Below are 19,558 nucleotides of genomic sequence, written 5' to 3'. Positions count from 1 at the left end.
CATGGAATGTTCTTGAAAATAAGACATCAAATATAATAATAGAGATAGTTTAAAATTGAGGGTTTAGCCTGTGTCAGGCACTATTTTCAATTCATTATACGTATTAACTAAGTTAATCCTCATGAAACCCCTAGGAGGTAGGTATTGTTTTTTGCCTCATTTTACAGAATTATCGAATAGATATTGAATTGCAGATGTTTTCTAGGGTTGACTTGAACAATATTAGTAAATTCAAAGGTTCTTTCTTAATTGATAAAAAGATGTTTTCTTTTTGTAATTTGTTTTTCCTCTTGGTAATGAATGATGCTGTGTTCCCCATCTTTTTCGACCTGCAATATACCTCACAGCTTTCTCTCTCTCTCTTTTTTTTTGAAGACAGGCAAAGTGTATACGTATATCTTTCCTGCAACCCTCGCTCACCACCCCTATTCTTAGATGTCAGACATCTTCAGGCAGGACTGGGAACTAGAGGGTGCTTGGAGCAAGTGGGGAAGGGTAAGAGACACACAGGTCGGGAAGAGGGAAGCAGGGTCACATCCCTGTGTGGGTGTGTGGAGGGGATGATTTCTTTCAAATTGGGTTTCTTAACCTGAAATCCATAGATTAGGAAATCCATGAACTTGGATAAGGAAAAGTAATGTACCTTTATTTTTGCTAAAGTCCAACAGAAAATTAGTATTTCCCTCAACTATAAATGGAGATAACAAACCAAGTAGTGTTATCAGTACCTGTGATCTTGTCACCAGTAGAAATCACAGGTGTTTTCTTATGATGGTTTTTGTGGATATCTTGAAATATTATTTTTACTCATTTACTACCTCAGAATTATGGTGGTCTTTAGGCTCGCCACTAGATCTTAGTATCTAATGGATTTAATATAAAGCACATATACCACTATGTTATACTTTAAAAATATTCTGAAAATTGTATTTTAATATAATTTGTTCCTTTGAGTTTCTGGGTATATTTGTTATATATTTAAAAACATTCTTAGAAGGGTACATGGTAGGAAAAAGTTAAGAACTCTGCTTTTTTAGTATTCTCTTGGCTTTCGCTCTTGGTTTTTTAATTTAAAAAAAATTTTTTTAATTGAAGTATAGTTGATTTACAATGTTGTTAGTTTCAGGTGTATAGCAAGCTCTCATTCTTATTGCATAAGGCTAAAGAGGGTCCCTGAAATGAGTTGTACCATCTGTGAGGTTCTCATAGTTTTATTGTTTTATTTTTCCAGAGACCCTTCCTCCCTTAACTTTCATACCTCTTCACTATTTGTTTTTCTTATCTCACCAACCATCTTTCTGTTTCTGTTCACCCGCCTTACTTTACTGTGGATGTCTTTTTCTGTTTCTATGGGGAGTTCATCCTTTAGCATGTCACTGATTGCCATATTATGTGAAGAACTCTATCATCTCCCCAGATTATCCACCCCCTCCTGAATTCCATAACTGCAGTTTTCCCTGAACACTTCTACTTGGTTTTACCCCTGCTATCTGGAAATGAACATACTAAAAACTAAAATTCCTCACTAAGTCTTCATGCTGTCCCTCTTTGTCCGGACCACCATTTTAACTGTCCCCCTGGTTTTGCCACCTTATAGTTATTTTAAAATTAAGCCACGTAATTAAAAAAAAAAAAAGGAAAAAATAAAAATCTTTAAAATCAAAAGATACAAAAGGATATATAGTGAAATGTAAGTCTTCCTCACACCTGATCCCCTCAACTCCCCTCCCAGAAGGAAACCACGTTACCAGCTCTTAGAGTGATTTTTTTATTCTTTATTTTGGCTATATCTCAGATGTGTGTCCTTTCCTCTCCAGGCCCTTGTGACCTTATATCTGGTTGACTTTCTATATAAGTATTTGTATGTGTGTATTTTATATACATATATAAAATCTCCCTCTGTGGCCTTCCGGCCTCGAGTTTTCTTCACAACGCTTCCTGGATGAAGAACCTACAAGGGTGAGGGGCCGGGGTTGGGGGTGATGGGGAAGAGGATCTAAAGGGGACTTAGGTAGGGGGTTCGGAGTGACAGACTTGCGGGAAGCTCTGCCAGGATCCCTGTTTCTATTTCTGCCACCTGAGGCCCATTTCCAGTCCTCTCATCCAAATGTCTCTCATTTCCAAGCTCCGAGACAGAGACAGCGAGATACACAGAGACAGAGACGCCAAGGCACCAGCATCCCTCTCCCCTTCTGTCCCGCCCCATCACTCTGACGGACATTCGCCGCCAGCCAATAGAGATACCTATGTCCCCCGGAAGGGCCAATGAGAGATAGAGGAGGGCGGAAGATTCCCCGCCCCCACTTCTAGGCTTGGTTGAGCTGTGCAGGTAGGTCCGGGGGCCGGGGGAGCCGCCGTTGGCACTGGGGCCCCGGGGGGTGGGGGCACGAGTCGGTAGGGGTGATGGTGGGGAAGGGGAGGCGGCCCCAACGGCGGGAGCCCGAGGGGGTGGCCCGGCCGGGAGGCGGGGGGCCGACGGGCCCGGGGAGCGGGCGCCGCCGAGGGCCCTGGAAGCGACTGGGCTGGGGGAGCGGGGACGCGTGTGTGGGGCATAGGGACCCCCGCCCCGCGCCCACCCGCAGGCCTGGGCCTCGGGCTGCGGGCAGAGGGGTCGGGGGCCTGGTACTCGGGGGGCGGGCTGGGCCGGGCCCGGGGCCGGGGGCGCCGAGCACAGCCCGGGGCGCCAGGCCGAGCCGAGGTGGGACGGACCGACGCGGAGAGGAAGGGAAGCTGCATCCCGCGGGCCGCCCCCTTCCAGAAGCGAGCGGAGCAACGGCCGCCGGCGCCCTGCCCTGAGCCCCCTCTCCCTTACGCCCCCTCCCTAACAATGGGTTTGGGGCAGAAAGAGTCGCCTCACTGCGGGAAGGGGGGTCGGTTTGGGACTGGGGTCTAGGGTGGGGGGAGGGGTGGGAACTCGGGCTCTCCCCTTTCTCTTCGCCCCTTAGCTCTTGCGTTGGGGATTATGGAGGGGCTCTTAAATCCTTCCCGGACTTGGGTCAGAAGTCAAACTCCCCCCAACCCTCCCCCCACAAAAAAAAAAAAATCCGACGAGCGTAAGGAAAGTGATGCCAAGTCTTCGACGCCGAAGTGACAAACGCATAGCAAGAACAAATCCACTCCAGAGGTTTTTATTTTTAATTTTTCTTAAAAATGAGGGTACTGTAGGCTTTGAATTTTTAAAAATTTATTTTACAGAGGTGGGTGCTGTTATTTTGTCCCTAATCGGGCAAGCCTCCATTTTAAGCGAAGCAGTAACTGGTTAAGCTGGAATTTTCATTCAGGCCTAGGACTAGAGCACGAATCCTACAAGAGGTCATTTAATCCATCCTCCTACCTCCACACAAACTTGGCTCAAAATTGTTTGGCCTGTTATTAAAGATTTCTAGGAAAGAAGGGTCTTTCATTTGTAGCACTTCAGTCAAGAATGGCTATTATTTTTCCACATAGAATGGTCTCTGCAACTTAAACTCAAGAAAATTTAGGACAATCAAAATGATCAGAGAGGGTTTAATTTATTAAAACTAAATGTGGCAAGGGCATTTTTTAGTGATCAGATAAAAAAATCACTTTTTAATAGTGTTTATGAAGTAACCCTGGACAATCATTTTTCTATTTGAGAAATAATTCTAATAAGCAATTTTATATTATCTGAAATATGTGTTACAATTTTAATCCAATTTTATGGAGAAATATATTTCTTCATACCTGTGGAGAAACATACACCACACACATTTGTCCTCCAAAAGGAACAGTTATTTTCTACATTTTTTTAAAATGGTGAGGCAAATAGTACTTTGAATCTCTGTCCAGATAGTTTAAACTATATGCTTATTTTTGGATTATTTTTAGTCTAAATGAAAGTCCTCTCTTTTTCAGATACCTTTTTGAAACAAAAAATTTTCCTACCTTCTCATACTTGGTGGCTGGGGAATTACTAAGACTCCATTCTTGCTCGTTTCTGAGTATTATTGCCTGAACTACTCCTGACACTATGAATGCTACTTGGATGCCTCTTAAGGTAAGATGTGTGTGTGTGTGTTTTTAATTATAAAGGTCTCGTTTTATTATTATTATTTTTTAGAATTGGGATTTTTTTAGTTTTTGAATTTGCAGTTTTTCAACCGTCTTACCTGACATTTCTTTCCCTTGTGTTTGCCTCCTAGAACTGATTGGTTACTCCTTTGTATTGCTCCTGTCCTTAATTATTGGTGTTAAAATATTAATGAAGTTCTCAAATTAACTTTCATGATAATGATGTATTTATTTTTTAGCTTTAAATTATGACAACCCCACACCGTTGTAAAATTCTGTTCCAGTCTCAGTAGGATGGGCTGGCAATTCAGACAGCCGGGTCCACTTTCAAACAGGTCCTTTAGTATCATCATAGGTGTTAGGGTGTGTCCCACTCTTGCAAATCTGTAGCTGATTCATGTGTTACAGAAGATGTGTCACTAGCCATTTATTTACTCTGAAACTTGATTGATGTTTAGAACATTCTAAGACCTGTTTGTTTATATCTGTAGCTTTGTGGGAGAGTTTTCCTGCTATTCCCTAGTCCTTTGCATGCAAATTTGTACTATTTTTCTCAACAGGTAGCACTTTGTGCCATATTTCACCTCACAAGATAAACCTCTTTGGGGGCAGTGTGAGAACACGATCTTTACATGAAAAAGCTCCCAATGATGTGGTTGTTCTCCTTTCTCTTGGCTACTTCCAGTTTCTTGTGCTTAAATGGCCAGGAAACTCTCTCCATTAAGAAAGACTAAACAGAAGATAAAGCTTAAGATACATGCAGGGAGGAAAATGGGAGGGAGGAAGGATGGGGAAGGGTAAGGAGTAATGGAAGCCCCCACAAGCTTCACTGGATGGTGCAGGTGACTTCCTTCAGAGCTAAATACTAATGTAGTTAGATTATTGTCTGTTAACCTGCCCTGTGGAATTCCAAATTAATGCAGTGAATACGTCAGGTATTAATGCAGTCTGTGTAAACTAAACACTTGGATTGCGGGAAATTTTTAGGTAAATGTAGACTGAGTTCGCATCTTCATTTATGTTCCAGCTGCTATTGTTGGCTGAGGAGTTCCTATATTACTGTAAAGGAAGTCAGAGGGACTGTTTTTCCAGCCATTCTCCCTGTAGAGTTGGTGGCGTTGCGTGGGGAACCCCACCAGAAGTCCTGAACCCGTAGGAACTGGAGGACCTTGTACAAGAATATTCCTCTTTGGTATTGGGTGTTTAGTGCCAGGAACCGGTGGCCTCTGTTATCTTTAGGAAGCAGACCAGGGAATATCAACAGGTACTAGTTCCCTGGGCTTCACTAGTAGCTCAGTGGTAAAGAATCCGCCTGCCAAGGCAGGAGACTCCGGTTCCATCTCTGGGTAAAGAAGATCCCCTGGAGAAGGAAATGGCAACCCACTCCAGTATAAGAATACTGGGAAATTCCATGAAAAGAGGAGCCTGGTGGACTGTGTATAGTCCCTGAAGTCGCAAAGAGTTGGACACAACTTAGCGACTCAAGAACAACTAGAAACCCGAGGAACTGGGAATCTATATTAGATTTTTATTTCATAGTCATTTTGGTTCTAAAAATGGATTAGATATACAGAGGCCTGCTTTTTTACATATGACATTTTACCTCTAAGTCTCGGAACTTGGGTAAGTTCTACAGTAATCCTTGAAGTTGCACCAAAGGTCTCTGGTGTGATAGGAATAGACAGTGAAGTCAGTACTCCAGACTGAGTTACCACCTGTTAACTACTTAAGAATGTAGTTATGTGACTGCCTTAATTTAATCCTTTGATCAGTTGAAGACCTCTTCTGAGTCTGAACAAATTTTTTATTTGTTAACATTTTCCTCCTCCTTTTATGACTTTAAAAAAAACCTTAAAAACTGTGGTATTTGAGCTGGGCAGGGGGAAAAAGGCACTTTCTTGGTGAGCAGAACAGGATATCATTGAATTTGCAGGATGGAAAATAAAAAAGGAAGAGAGAACTTTATTTTTTTTTCCATTGTGAATAGCTTTAAAATGTTTCTGAGATGTGTTTTCAGGTTGCAATTACTTATTTTTAAGTAAAAAATGGGTTAATTAAAATGCATGTATACTTTGGAGCCAAAATACTAATTTTCTATAGTTCTTACACTTTGTTTCTGATTATTTTATTTAAAAATGAACTCTAGTTCTGGAGGCATTTCTCAAACGTTAGACCCCAGTGTGTATTTATTTATGTTCCCAGGCTGGTAGAAAATAGTGCTAATGTTTTCCCTTTTTAAGAACCAAAGCACCAAAGGAAACATAAATAACATAAAGGAAATCTAACTCCCAAAAAAACTCATCAGTTGAAGGCACTCTTGTTAATTAGTTCCCATGGAAATTATTTATCCTGTTCTCATTCTCTCAGGGGTCTGCATCTTTTTCAGTGCTAGCCATGACTAAGCAGTATCAGTGATATTTGATGTTTTCAGGTCCAGTTGTCAGGGTTAGGGCATGGGCATGGGTGAAATGGAAGAGCAGGGAGGAGGAGGATTGGACAAAAAAGTGAAGATGAGATGGAGCGAAGAGACACAGGCCTTTGGTGTGTCATGGGTCCACCATCAGTCATTTCAGGTGCCTCTCAGGGACTGCTGGTAGCCTTGTGTGCTGGTGCTTTGTGTACTAGACTGAACTATAATGAATGCAAGTAAAAAGTATTCTTGACAGAAGGATGCAATTAAAATGATTCAAAAGGCTATGTAAAGATCTACAAGTTATACAGTTGCTAAAAGCAAGATGCAGAGCAGTGTGTGTGATATGTATTGTGTGTTTTTTTTTTTTTTTGAAAAAAAGGGAGAAAAGACAGTTTATATTGGCTTGTTGTATATGCATAAAAAAATCACTTTAGAAGAGTAATCAAGAAAGTGGTGACGTTGGTTGCCTGTGATGTCTAGGCACTGGGCAGGTAGAGGACAGAGCGGGAAGGAGACTTCTCACTGTATTTTATTTTTTCACACTTTCTGATGTTGGTATCAAAATTTAAAAATTAAATACAAATTTAATTAAATTTAAAAAAACAACAACTTAAAAAGCAGTATCTCAGTCCTTACATCTTTTCTTCTCCTGTGTCTGGAAATTAGAGAAAAGTCAAGGGATCACAGATGAGAGAGCAGACAGAGCTTGAACAGTTGAAGGGATGTGTAGACAAGGGATACTGTAATCTAGGGCCTGTTTTCTGCTGGGATCTTGAAGGATTTTGAATTTATAGATTTAGATTTCTAGTATTGAATTGCAAGGTCAGACATTAAAAATTTTCACTTGCACTTAAAGCGTTAGTAAAAAAGGATTTTCATTGTTTATTTCCTCAAGTTGGCAGTTAGATTCACTGTCACATTCTTGGTTGTGAGATGTGGGGCGATTTTAAGAAATTTTAAGAAAATGTCTTGGAGATTCAGGGTTCTGCTTTGTATTGGAAGCAAAAATGAACATGTACTTCAGACGATTGTTGTGTATATTATATCTGTGAAGTACATAGTGTTTGGCTTAGTGACTGCCGCTGCTATTAAAATAATGACTATAAATCATAGTTCCTTATAGCTAGTGGTCATACTGGGGGCTCTGTCTGCTGCTGGGCAAGTTTTTTATCCTCTTAGAGACCTGGTGTCTTCATCTGTGAAAAGGGTATAATTATAGTATCTAGATCCTGGGGTGGATTTTGTAACAGCTAAATGAGTTTGTTGATGCGAAGTGCTTAGAATAACACTTGGTATGTGCTCAGTAAACATGAGCTACTAATTTTCTTCATGACATCTGTTTGCTAGGGCTGCCATAACAAAGTGGCACGAAGTAAGTGGCTTAAACAACAGACATGTATTGTCTCTGAGCTCTGCAGGCTAGAAGTCTGAGGGCAGGGGCATTCTCCATCCGAGGGCCCTTGGGCAGGATGTCTTCCAGGCCTTTACTCTAGCATCTGGTACATCTTTGGCTTTTAGCCGCATAACTCCAGTCTTTGCACAAAGTTCTCTCTGTGTATGTATCTCTTTTGTTCAAAAATTCTCCTTTTTAAAAGGACAGCAGTCATATTGGATTAGGGCACATTCTAATCACCTCATTTTAACTTGGTTATCTCTGTAAAGACTCTTTCTCCAACTGTGGTCACATTCTGAGGTACGCAGAGTTAGGAGTCCAAAATATCTTCTTGAGGGTTGGGGAACACCATTCAACTCATAACAGCATCCTTTAGCCTTGACAGCCCCATAGATTAATGTTATTCATCAAGGGTAGCAGACCTCCAATACTTATACATAGGAAATGAAAATTTGGGTGCAAATTGGTCACATGATTTAAAGAAGTAGATTATTTCTTTAGGTGTCTCATATATTTGTCCTTTTATTTATTTTTATTGAAGTATAGTTATTTACAAGGTTGTTAGTTTCTGGTGTATAGCAAAGTGATACATAACTGAATCACTTTCAGATTTTTTTCAATTAATATTTATTGTAGGGTATTGGATATATAGTTCCCTATGCTATAGAGTAGGACCTTGTTTATCTTATTTGTCTTTAATATCTAGATTTTTGTTGTTGAGACTTTAGATTTATATAAAATTGACACTTTAGAAGGTGGTAATATTCTTTTTGTTTAGCTATCAGTAAAATTCCGATTTGAAAGATTAAGGTCGAGATTACAGTCTGCTCTGCGTGTCTCGTCCTTTGTGGAAATTGATGAAACCTTGGGATTTCCTTACTATGTAAGAATTAGGCCCAGGTACCTGTCTCAAATGAACACCTCCTTGTCTGTGTGAATAGAGAGATGTTTTATATTCAGTCAGATGCCATATTTGAAGAAACAGGCATGGTTATCCTCCACCATTTGACTTCTTTTGGGAATGGACAGTATGGGTCATTCCAGCGAGAGCAGGACCTTGAGGAAGTTCCTCCTGTGGCCCAGTTGATATGGCCCGCCCTCTGCTTCCATTCCCCTCCTGTTTGTCTTGAGGGTAAAGTTCAACCTTTGTGACACAGCGTATAGACACATGATGGTCTGGCTACTATTTTGTTTCAAAATCTTTCTCTGCAGGCCAGTTACACCCTTTTGTTTGATGGTTTCCTCTCATGAAACTCATATTAATACTGTGAAAGTTTTGAAAATTTTTCTAATAGATATTACATGCTTTTCTGCCTCCTTAAGAAAGCACCCTGTACAAAATTTTATTTTAAATAATAATTCAGAATTACAGAAGATTTTCCCTTTGTACATCCTAACTGTACTGTGCTGAGATATAATGTATCTTTGCAGGTCGTAAGGTAAACTGTATTCATGGAGTAGTGTGTGCATATATTTCATACTCTTGGGCCAGTCTTCATACTCTTTTGTCTGATTAATCTACTTTCTTGATCGCCTACCTTAGTATCCGGCTGTTACTGGCCTTGCTCCAGCCTCCAGCAGCTCTCCCCTCTATTTTAATGCCTTCTTTCTCTGGGAGGTTAGGATATCAGCAAACTAAACTGGTATAAATTATTTGCCAGGGAAGGTGAATAGACCTTTGATGATGGCTAGAGTGAGCCATCTTGCTCCAGTATTTATCCAGCCAAGTATTCTATGGATAAAATACGTGAAAAGTGATGGCTTTTTGAGCATCTAATGCAATTGTGTGATTTTGCTTGTGTGCATTTTATGGAGAGGAAGAGTCCATTACTTTCCTCAGCTTTTTGCGGTGGTCTGGGACTACTTTTGATAAATACGTGCTATAGAATTGCTCTGTTAATTGTCATCAGAGGCTAGTTCCCCAATTCCTTTTCCTGTCTACCTGTCCTGAGAGGACATGTTGGGTAATTGTTTGGACTGGGGGAGGAAGGGCCATTTGACTAGGCCAGAGAAGGTGCTGACCATGCCGCGGCAGAGCTGGGGAGAGAAGTCAAGTTGTGAGCAGAAGAGCAGCTCTGGGCATTGAGGACAAAGGGGGTAGCCATCGTAAGTTCTGGAAGCTCAGAGAATATATTTACATACTTGACTTGAAGAAATAGAAAAATACTATCTTTTTAAAGAATTATATTTTGGTTCTGAACAATCTAGTGATTTTAGTTTTTGCTAGATTTTTTTCTTGCTTCGAAATCATCTTGTGACCTGTTTGCCACCTAGATCATAGTTTAATGAGATAGCTGGATAAGAGTGAAAACAGGAGTAAAAGAATCAACGCATATAATGCTACAATTCTAAAAGCATCTTATTGTGGAGGGTTCTTCAGAAGTTAGGCAGCTCCCTTGCTTACAGAAAAAACCTTTTTCCACAAAGCCTGTGGGGAAGAGACCCTTCTTGGGCCCACCCTACCCCTGTCTTTGTTTCTTCTCATACTAGGCCACCTCTCTGGTCTCTCGAGCTATTTTTTCCTCCTCATAGAGACCTCTGTCTGTCGTTTGTCCCTTTTCCCAACCTATTTTTACCCTCCCATCCCCTGTTGGCTCTTGTCCATCAGCTTCTGAACACACTCAAGTCTCTCACTCTTTACAAACATGGAGCTCTTCAGCTGCAGTTGCTGGTCCCTTTGCCAGTGAAGTGTTTGTCTAGCTTCTTCCGGTGTGCTCCACTGCACCTGCCCTTACGGAGGCATCCCTTTCTGTCCTGATTTTCTGAGGCCTCCTTGTGGGTTTTGATGCCATGGACCATTGTTCTCCCTGGCTATGGTGGTGGTGGTCCCTCCTGCTTGTTTTTTGAAAGGCATTGTAGAGCCGTGATACAGAACATGGTCTCTGGAGTGAGTCCTTTAGATTCAGATTTCAGCTCTGCACGTACTTTGAGCCTCTCTCTGTGCCTCACTACCTCACTGAAAAATGGGAAAATAGTAAAAATGATGGCACTTAACTTTCCAGGACTGTCATGAAGAGGAAATGAATTAATACATGAAAAGCCTGTAGGTGAGTGCCTGACCCAGTGAAGTACAAATGGTCTGCGTGCTGGCTCTTTCTGTCATCGCTGTTGCCTCTGGCTGTTCCTTCTCAGTTTCTGTGCAGACATTTGTCTCTTTCAGTCAGTGTTTGCCTTGTCTTGGCCTTCTCTCCTCTTAGCCTATGTAGTTCCTGAGGGAAACTTAGGTAAGTTTATGTCTCACACTGTGTGAGTCTCACATCCATATACCTATGATTTGCAAGTGGATTTTCCCCAGAGCTAAATGGTCTCTTTATAGGACCGTATGTCTCCTCCCCATTGCTTACTTGGCTTTCGAGGTGGAGTTCAAACCAAGCACCCAGGCCCTTGGCCCAGGTCGTCTCCTCTACTCCTTCCTGAGCTCTGCACTCAGTATCACTCAACTGCTTACAATTCCTTCTGGACACCTTGTTCTTTTGCCTCTAAATCTTCACACAAACAGCTGCCACTGTTTAAAATGACCACCTTTTAAGGTGCTACCCTGTTCTAGAAACATACTCTTCCTAATTCTTTAATAGCAGGGAGGTGTAGTAACAGCAGTAACTGACATAGACGGTACCCAGGCTTTGCCTTCTCCAGACAGCTAGTTTCCTAGTTCTCTGAGAGGAGGGGCTGTGTCCTGTCTGTCATCGTCACTGCTGGCAGAGTGATGGCACTTAGTAGATACGCGTTGCATGAATGAATCGTCTGAGCACTGCACTGCCCAACCTGTGAATTGCATCTTGGAGGTTATCAGTGGAGAACCTGAGTTAGCTGCATCCATACGCTAATCCTGGCCTTACCCTTTGGAACTGTAGGACCCAGTCTGTTTAGTGTGAGCAGTTTTGTAGCTTTGGAATAAGGATTACAAAGAGGGTTTTTTTTTTTAATCCTTCATTAAATGATGAAGGGCACATAGATGTTTCTGTTTTCTTATTTTTGCTTTTAAAAAAGAGAAGATAACCACTGTGCTGACAGCCTAGTGTCATCTGGCAACTAGAATGTTTTACATTATTAGAATAAAGTTATAGGGACTTCTTTGGCAGTCCAGGGGTTAGGACTTGATGCTTTCACTGCTATGGCCCCAGCTTCAATCCATGGTCAAGGGAATGAAGATCCCTTAAGTGCCCACGCAGTGTGGCCATTAAAAAGAAAATAAAGTATAGAGAAATGAGTTTTAGGGTTGTAATGTTCCATCCAATAAGTAACTTGGCAGTGATCTGATTATAATTTAAACATTTTTGGTGACATTAATTATTAAATATAAGTGATCAGGTGTTCCCTTTCTCCTTTTCCATCACATCTCTGTTAAGTATGGGTTTAGACACATAATGTTTTATCTTTTATTACCCTGTATAAATTGTGTTTGTAGCAACAACCTAGGAAATGGCAAGCTTTTAATAGACAGAGGAACCTGATGGGCTACAGTCCGTGCAGCCGAAGAAGAGTTGGACATGACTTAGCGACTGAGCACGTACACACAGGTATTTAAATCTAGGTCCGGATCATGGTAAGCTGCAATCCCTGGGGTCGCAGTTGAACGTGACTGGGCGACTGAATAACAATAACCGGATCCTGGTAGTAATTTTTTGGCCAGGAGAGGGAGCTGAAGCCACTGATATGTGGCTCCATCTAAGCTGGTTTTCAGTTTCATTAAGGCCCAAAGAAAGTAAAAAAGCCTTTCTGACAAAGATCATGATTAGAGTTTACAAAGAAGAAATACAAGTGACCAAGAAGCATATAAGAAACATTTTTATTCTGATGCATAATCAAGGGAATTCAGATTAAAATAATATACTACTTTTTTTAACCTATCAAATAGTAAGGCGGTGGTCTCTAAAACTGCTAATGGAAGTGCCTTGGGCCCAAGTTTTCTGGGAGATATTTTGCCAATACATATCAAAAACCCTTAAACTGTCCTTTAATTCACTAATTCTACTTCTGGGAATTTCTGTTAAGAGGGGAAAAATAGACATAGAAAAATTTGTGAACAAAGATATTCATTGTAGCATTATTTATACAAGTAAGAATAGGGGATAAAGTTGAATGAGCAGTGAGATTAATGGGTAAATTACGGCCTATTTAAGGGTGAGTTGTTATACAGCCATTAAACAGTGTTTTAAAAGAACTTTCAGTACCTTAGAATGTTGTGTGTGTTGTGTATGTGCTCAGTCGTGTCCGACTCTTCTGCAACCCCCGTGGACTGTAGCCTGCCAAACGCCTCTGTCCATGGGATTTTCCAGGCAAGAACGTTGAGTATATGATAAATGAAAAATTCAGTATATAGAGAGACATAAGGCAGATTCTAAACATATAAAAGATAATGTATATGCATATATTACCCACATGGAACCGTGCAGAGTTAGGGGTGCTGACCTCCGTGCAATAGAAAAGACACGTATAATTTTAGAGTGGATCCTCTGTATCTGCAGCTCTACATCCAGGGATTCAGCTGAGCATTGTGTAGTAAGTACTGACTGGGAAAAATCCGAGTGTAAGTGGACCAGTTCAAACCTGTGTTGTTCAGGGTCAGCTGTACACATATAGGTAAAAGAATAAAAGGACTATACCAGCAAGCCTTACTGAGTCTCTTAGGGGCTGTCAGCCAGTTGTCATGTCTTAGTTGGCACCAGGGGATGTTTTGAGGTGAGGCAGTTATCTTAGAAGATGTTAACCTCATTGGGTGATGGGTATATGGAGTTCATTAAACTACTCTATTTTTGTGTGCATTTGAAACATCATAATGTTTAAAATAAAAAGAAAATGTTAACCTCAGAAATTTAAGGCCTCACATGTCATTTCTATCTGGTAGGACCTCAGAAGGGGCTTAATATACCTGAACTTATATACTTCCTGAATATTCTTATCCCTAAATACCACTTGGTGATAAAGCATTCCATAACTTTCTTTTCATCTTTTGTGGGGAAAAAAAAATGATCTACCTTTTCAAGTTTAAAAGCCTAATATATGGTACCAAGATTTGGTGAATAAATTAGTATTTAATATTGGTACACTGTTTGATTTTTGATCATAGTGCCCCTTGGCTTTCATTTCATGTTTTTCAGCTGAAGATGATTGATTTTAAAATGTAATCTGCAGTGAAATCTCTTTGAGTCTCTTAGTCATTCCATTTATGTACACTTCTCTGGATCTTTGTCAGCATTGCTTTGTTTTTCTAGATTTATGGTAACCAATCAGAATTACATTTCAGATATAGCTTAATTATGATTTATTAGGGTAGGAAAATATGTTCTGTTCACAGTCTTTTCCTTGTTGCCAATAGAATTTACAGTCCCACCCCCCTTTGCATGCAGAAATCCCATTGTCTTTAGGCAACATTCTGTAATTATTCTAAGATTTCTTTTTTGACTGGAAGCCATGCATCCTTTAGGTACAACTTAGGTTTTTTTTTCCTGTAAATGCTTTACTTTTCACTTTTCCATGCTGCACTGTTAATACCTGCCATTTTCCTGCCTGTAGTATTTTAGCTGCTTGTATCTCAGAGGGCTCTTAGAGGTAATTCAGAGTAAGACTCACCCTTCCAGTTGGTTCTGATCTGGAGCTTAGAAAGCTTGTCATTATGTTAGCTGAAATGTGTCCCTCTGCAGTTTCCGCTCTGGGCCTAATTCTGTCTACACAGGAACTGCCTGGAGTACCTCTAGTTTCTCTTCTGCTGGAAAGCCCTGCAGATAGATATTTAGACAGCTTTCATGCTTGCAGAGTATTCTCTCAACTAAAAATAAATCTTTGTTTTTGCAAATGTTTCTCATTTGATAACACAAATCCTTTCCATCTCTCAGTTCCCTTAGTTTTCCAATTTATTGTAGTATTTCACTATCAGGAAGCTCATCACTCCATCTGCAAAATGGGAAATTCTCTGTGTATCTTTCATATAATTTATGAAAATGTTAAATATAGCCTTTTGAAAACATTACCTAAGATCAGTGCTTGTACTTCATATGGGGAAGTACCTCAGCATCGATCCACCCATAATTTCTGTGTCTCACCCCATCTAGACGGGCCTCCTTAGTGTAGTAGGTGGTGTGGCAGTCTCATGAATCACGCCCCTTCTATGGTAAATATTCTCGACTGTGTGGTCACTCAGGCTTTTTAAAAACAGCTTTTTATTTAGAATCTTACCAAGACTTGTAAAAGCCTAAATAAATAATATTCAATACTTTCTCCTCAGAGAATTTGGATTAACTGGTGTGGTGTGATTTCATCTATCAGAAGCCATGTTTGTCTTTTCCTCAGAAGGTTATTTATGCTGATATGTCTTCTGATCTCATCCTCTAGTAGAGATTTGCCAGTTTGACTGAATTGAAGCTTACAGCAAGAGCCCTTCTGTTGAGTAGATGGGAGTTATATCTATCTATATCTGTGTATCTATACATACTTTATTTATTTGGCTTTTCTAACTGTGGAGCTCGGGCTCAGTTTTCATGGCGTGCAGGCTTAGTTGCCCCATAGCGTGTGGGATCTTAGTTCCCCAACCAGGGAAGAGATTGAACCCACATCCCTTGCATTGCAAGGTGGATTTTTTTCTTTCTTTTTTTTTTTATTGTTTTAAAATTTATTTTTGGTTGTGCTGGTTTTTTGTTGTGCGTGTGGGCTTTCTCTAGTTGTGGCAGGTAGGGGCTACTCTTTGTTGCAGCTTCTCACTGCGGTGGCTTCTCTTGTTGCAGAACACAGGCTCTAGAGTGCTTGGGCTTCAGTAGTTGCAGTACCCAGGCTCCATAGATGTGGTGTATGGGCTTAGTTGCTCTCAGGCATGTGGAATCTTCCCGGACCAGGGATCAAACCCATGTCCCCTGCATGGACAAGCGGATTCTAATTCACTGTACTGCTAGGGAAGACCGCAAGGCAGTCTTGTTAGACCTCCCGGGAAGTCCTCAGAGAATACTTCTAAAATGCAGAGAATACTTTGGGGTTCCGTGACTACCTAACATCTGATATATTAGTTTGGAAGCATCTTGTTCATTTAATGATGAATTTGATTCATCATTTGAAAGTGATTTTTGGACTTTGAAGAGTAATTTAGGGACTTCCCTGGTGGTCCAGTGGCTAAGACTCCATGTTTCCAATACAGGGGAACCAGGTTCAATTCCTGGTCAGGGAACTAGATCCCACATGCCACAGCTAAGGCCTGGCACAAATAAATAAACAAATAAAAATAGAGTAATTTAGAAATAGATTTCTTCCTCATATCTTCCTCAGTAGGTGTTGAAACTAATTACAGTTAGGTCTGTCAGCTGTCTTGCTGTTGTCACTGTTTATACCATTTATCAAGTGTTCCATCAGTCTTTATTCAGCATCTGGCTTTTTATATATTTAAACCACCGCTCTGTGGCTTTGCATTTTCTTGCAAGATTTTAATTTTTTTGCCTACATAGGCCTTAGTGCTCCTGATCAGCTACAGTTTATGATATTTTGTTGCTTTTCCTCATTTTTTTTTGTCTGTTTTGAGCATAGTTATTCTCCTCCTCTCTCCCCACCTCCCTCCCTTCTTCCCCCCATGCTGCTTAAGGATTTAAACGTTTTGGTTGAACATATGACTTCTTTGCTTTCTTACAGTCAAGTATTTTTACAGTCCATCTCTGTGCTTTGCGTTAAACATTTGCTTTATGCATTTACCTATTTTTAGCTGCACTTGGTCTTTGTTGCTGTGCATGGGTTTTCTCTCGTTGTGTAGAGCACAGGCTACTCTGGTTGCGGTGCTCAGTCTTCCCATTGCCGTGACTTCTTTTGTTGGGGAGGACAGGCTCAGAGTGCACAGGCCTCAGTAGTCATGCTCCAGGCTCTAGAGCACAGGCTCAATAGTTGTGGCACACAGGCTTAGTTGCTCCACAGCATGTGGGATCTTCCTGGATCAGGGATCACACCCATGTCTCCTGCACTGGCAGCGGATTCTTAACCACTGAGCCGCCAGAGAAGCCCCTCTCTTGTTTACTACATGAGTCAACTGAGAGCAGTGAAGTCACTTGTCCAAAGTTACATAGCTATGTGGTGATAGAACTAAAAGTTGAATCCCAGTCTAGCAGTAATTATACAAGTCTGTTGATTGTGAGGGGATAGACTCCTCTAATCACATCTGTAATATATTGGACCATATACAAACAAAAAAATTGATTTATAGGGGCAAAAATAAAATGATCAATCTGGCTTGGAATGCGTAGCCTAATCAGCATTTTTTTTCCTGTTCAGCACATACTCTTCCTCTCAGATCCTGTATTTGTGTTTTACTTTATACTCTGGGTAGAACTGGGGATGACAATGCCAAGATTTTTCTCTTTGAACTACCCTTTTACAGAAGCCTCGCCAACCATCTGTTATAATATTCTTTGAGCAGAGTATAATACTGCTACTTTTGTTTAAGCTTTTGAAATAATAGTACATTCCAATCCTATCTCACTGAAGATAACCCTTCCAGGAATAGGATTTTGTATTCTTAAACTCTTCATACTGATGTCCTAGTTTGTATCATTCCTATAGATGACTGATTTTTATCTATGACCTGTTGTATCTTCCTCATTTCACTCTTACATAGAATATTTTAGAATAACTTGAGTTTGATGAGAGCCTAACTTTTGCTTATATATACTGTTGGCAGTAAGGTTGCAGATCTAACATGAAGGCATGTTAGTCCTCTGAGGTAATCTCTCAAGGGGAAATAAATGGCAAAATTATGGCTTGTCGTCTTCTCCTGATGTTTTTACAAGTAGTTTAACATATGTATATATATATATTTTGTGTGTGTGTGTGTGTGCACATCAAAACTGTTTAGAAATTGTTATTTTGGCTTCATCTTTTTTTTTTAAACAGCTTTACTGATTATTCATTTCACATATCATAAAATGTACCTGTTTAAAAATATATAATTTTTTTTAGTGTGCTCACAGAGTTGTGCATCCATCACCACAAACTAATTTTGGAACACCCCGAAAGAAACCCTGTATCTCTTAGTAGTCTCTGTTTCCTTTTGTCCCTTAGCCCCTGGCAGCCACTAATCTGCATTCTGTCTCTATGATTTGCCTATGCTGGACATACCATACAAATGGAATCAAACAGTACGGGCTCTTTTGTGACTAGCTTCTTTCACTTAGCAGGTTTTCAAGGTTCGTTTGCGTTATCTATCAGCACTTCGTTCCTTTTATGGCTGAATAATATTCCATCATATGGATAATACCCCATTTTGCTTATCCAGTGACTAGGTGCTAGACGCTTCAGTTGCTCACATCGTAATAATAGGCCATTATTGATCACGCTGCTGCAGCCGTTCTTGTATGAGTTTGGAATGCTTGTCTATTTTCGGCTGTGACGGCCTTTGTTGCTGTGAGTGCCCTGCTGCTTTGTTGCTGCGTCTCGGTGGCCGCTCTCCAGTTGCAGTGAGCAGGGGCTATTCTCCAGGGGTAGGATGTGGGCTTCTCATTGTCCTGGCTTCTCTTTTTGTGGAGCACTGGCCCTAGGGCTTGAGGGCTTCAGTAGTTTTGGCTTGTGGGCTCTAGAGTGTGCAGGCTTCGGCAGTTGTGGCGAGCAGGCTCAACAGCTGTAGCACACAGAACCTGATTGCCCTGTGGCATGTGGAGCAACCAGCTTAGTTGCTCCACAGCATGTGGGATCTTCCTAGACCAGGGATTGAACCCGCATCTCCTGCACTGGCAAGTGAATTCTTAACCACTGGACCACCAGGGAGGTCCTCTTGTACAAGTTTTTGTTTAGACACTTCTTTTCCATTCTCTTGGAAATATACCTAGGAATAGAATTGCTAGGTTATATGGTAACTTTAACTTTTTGAAGAGCCAAATTATTTTCCAAAGCAGCTATACCGTTTTACATTTCTACCAGCAGTGTTTGAGGGCTCTGGTTTCTCCAGATTTTTCTCAATACTTGTAATTGTCTGTCATTTTGATTATAGTCATGCTAGTGGGTGTGAAGTGGTATCTCATTGTGGTTTTGATAGCAAATGATGATAAGGTCTTTCCACAAATGGCTTATTAGCCATTTGTGTATCTTTGGAGAAATGTCTGTTTCTATTATAGTCTTTGCCATTTTTAAACTAGATTGTCTTTTATTGTTGAATTCTAGGAGTTCTTTATATATTCTGGATACAAGTTCCTTGTCACATATGAATTTCAAATATTTTCTTTCATTTATGGTTTGTTTTCACTTTCTTGATGGGATCCTTTAATGCACAAAATTTTACAATTTTGAGGAAGTTCAGTCCATCTATTTTTTATTGTCATTTGTGCTTTTGGTGCCATGTCTAAAAATCATTGTGTAACTCAAGAGAATGAGAATTCACTCTTTTTCTTTTTCCTGGGAATTTTATGGTTTTAACTCTTACATTTAAGTCTGTGATTCATTTTGAGTTAATTTTTGTGTATTATGTGAAATAAGGATCCAACTTCTTCATGTGAATATCCAGTTGCCCCAGGACCTTTTGTTAAGAAGACTCTCCAACCTCAACTTCTACCTCCCCTGCCTCTCACTGAATTGCTTTGTCACCCATGTCAAAAATCAGTTGACTGTAAGTGTGAAGGTTTATTTCTGGTTTACATTCCATTAATTTATATGTCTGTTCGTATGCCAGTACTACACTGTTTTGATTTCTATAGCTTTGAATTAGGTTTTGAAATCAGGAAGTGTGAGTCCTTCAACTTTATTCTTCCTTTTCAAGATTGTTT

The 19,558-nt window shown here is 40.4% G+C and overlaps 1 protein-coding gene across 3 annotated transcripts in view; it reads left to right on the top strand.

The window, feature by feature from the left end:
- The window catches only part of KANSL1 (KAT8 regulatory NSL complex subunit 1), a 167,436-nt gene continuing 150,178 nt past the window's right edge, over window positions 2,301-19,558 (top strand). The window contains exons 1-2 of one of the 3 annotated variants that reach the window (XM_018065300.1): window positions 2,301-2,329; window positions 3,877-4,018. The gene's annotated coding sequence lies outside the window, so the exon portion shown is untranslated. Of the gene's footprint in view, window positions 2,330-2,911; window positions 3,125-3,876; window positions 4,019-19,558 lie in introns of those variants that run through there. The other 2 variants (XM_018065302.1, XM_018065301.1) reach the window with 2 other exon arrangements.

The sequence above is a fragment of the Capra hircus genome, chromosome 19 (genome assembly GCF_001704415.2).
Source record: "Capra hircus breed San Clemente chromosome 19, ASM170441v1, whole genome shotgun sequence".
In the NCBI taxonomy this organism is placed as follows: domain Eukaryota; kingdom Metazoa; phylum Chordata; class Mammalia; order Artiodactyla; family Bovidae; genus Capra; species Capra hircus.
The sequence above is the reverse complement of the archived record's forward strand: the minus strand, read 5'-3'. Positions and strand labels throughout refer to the sequence as shown.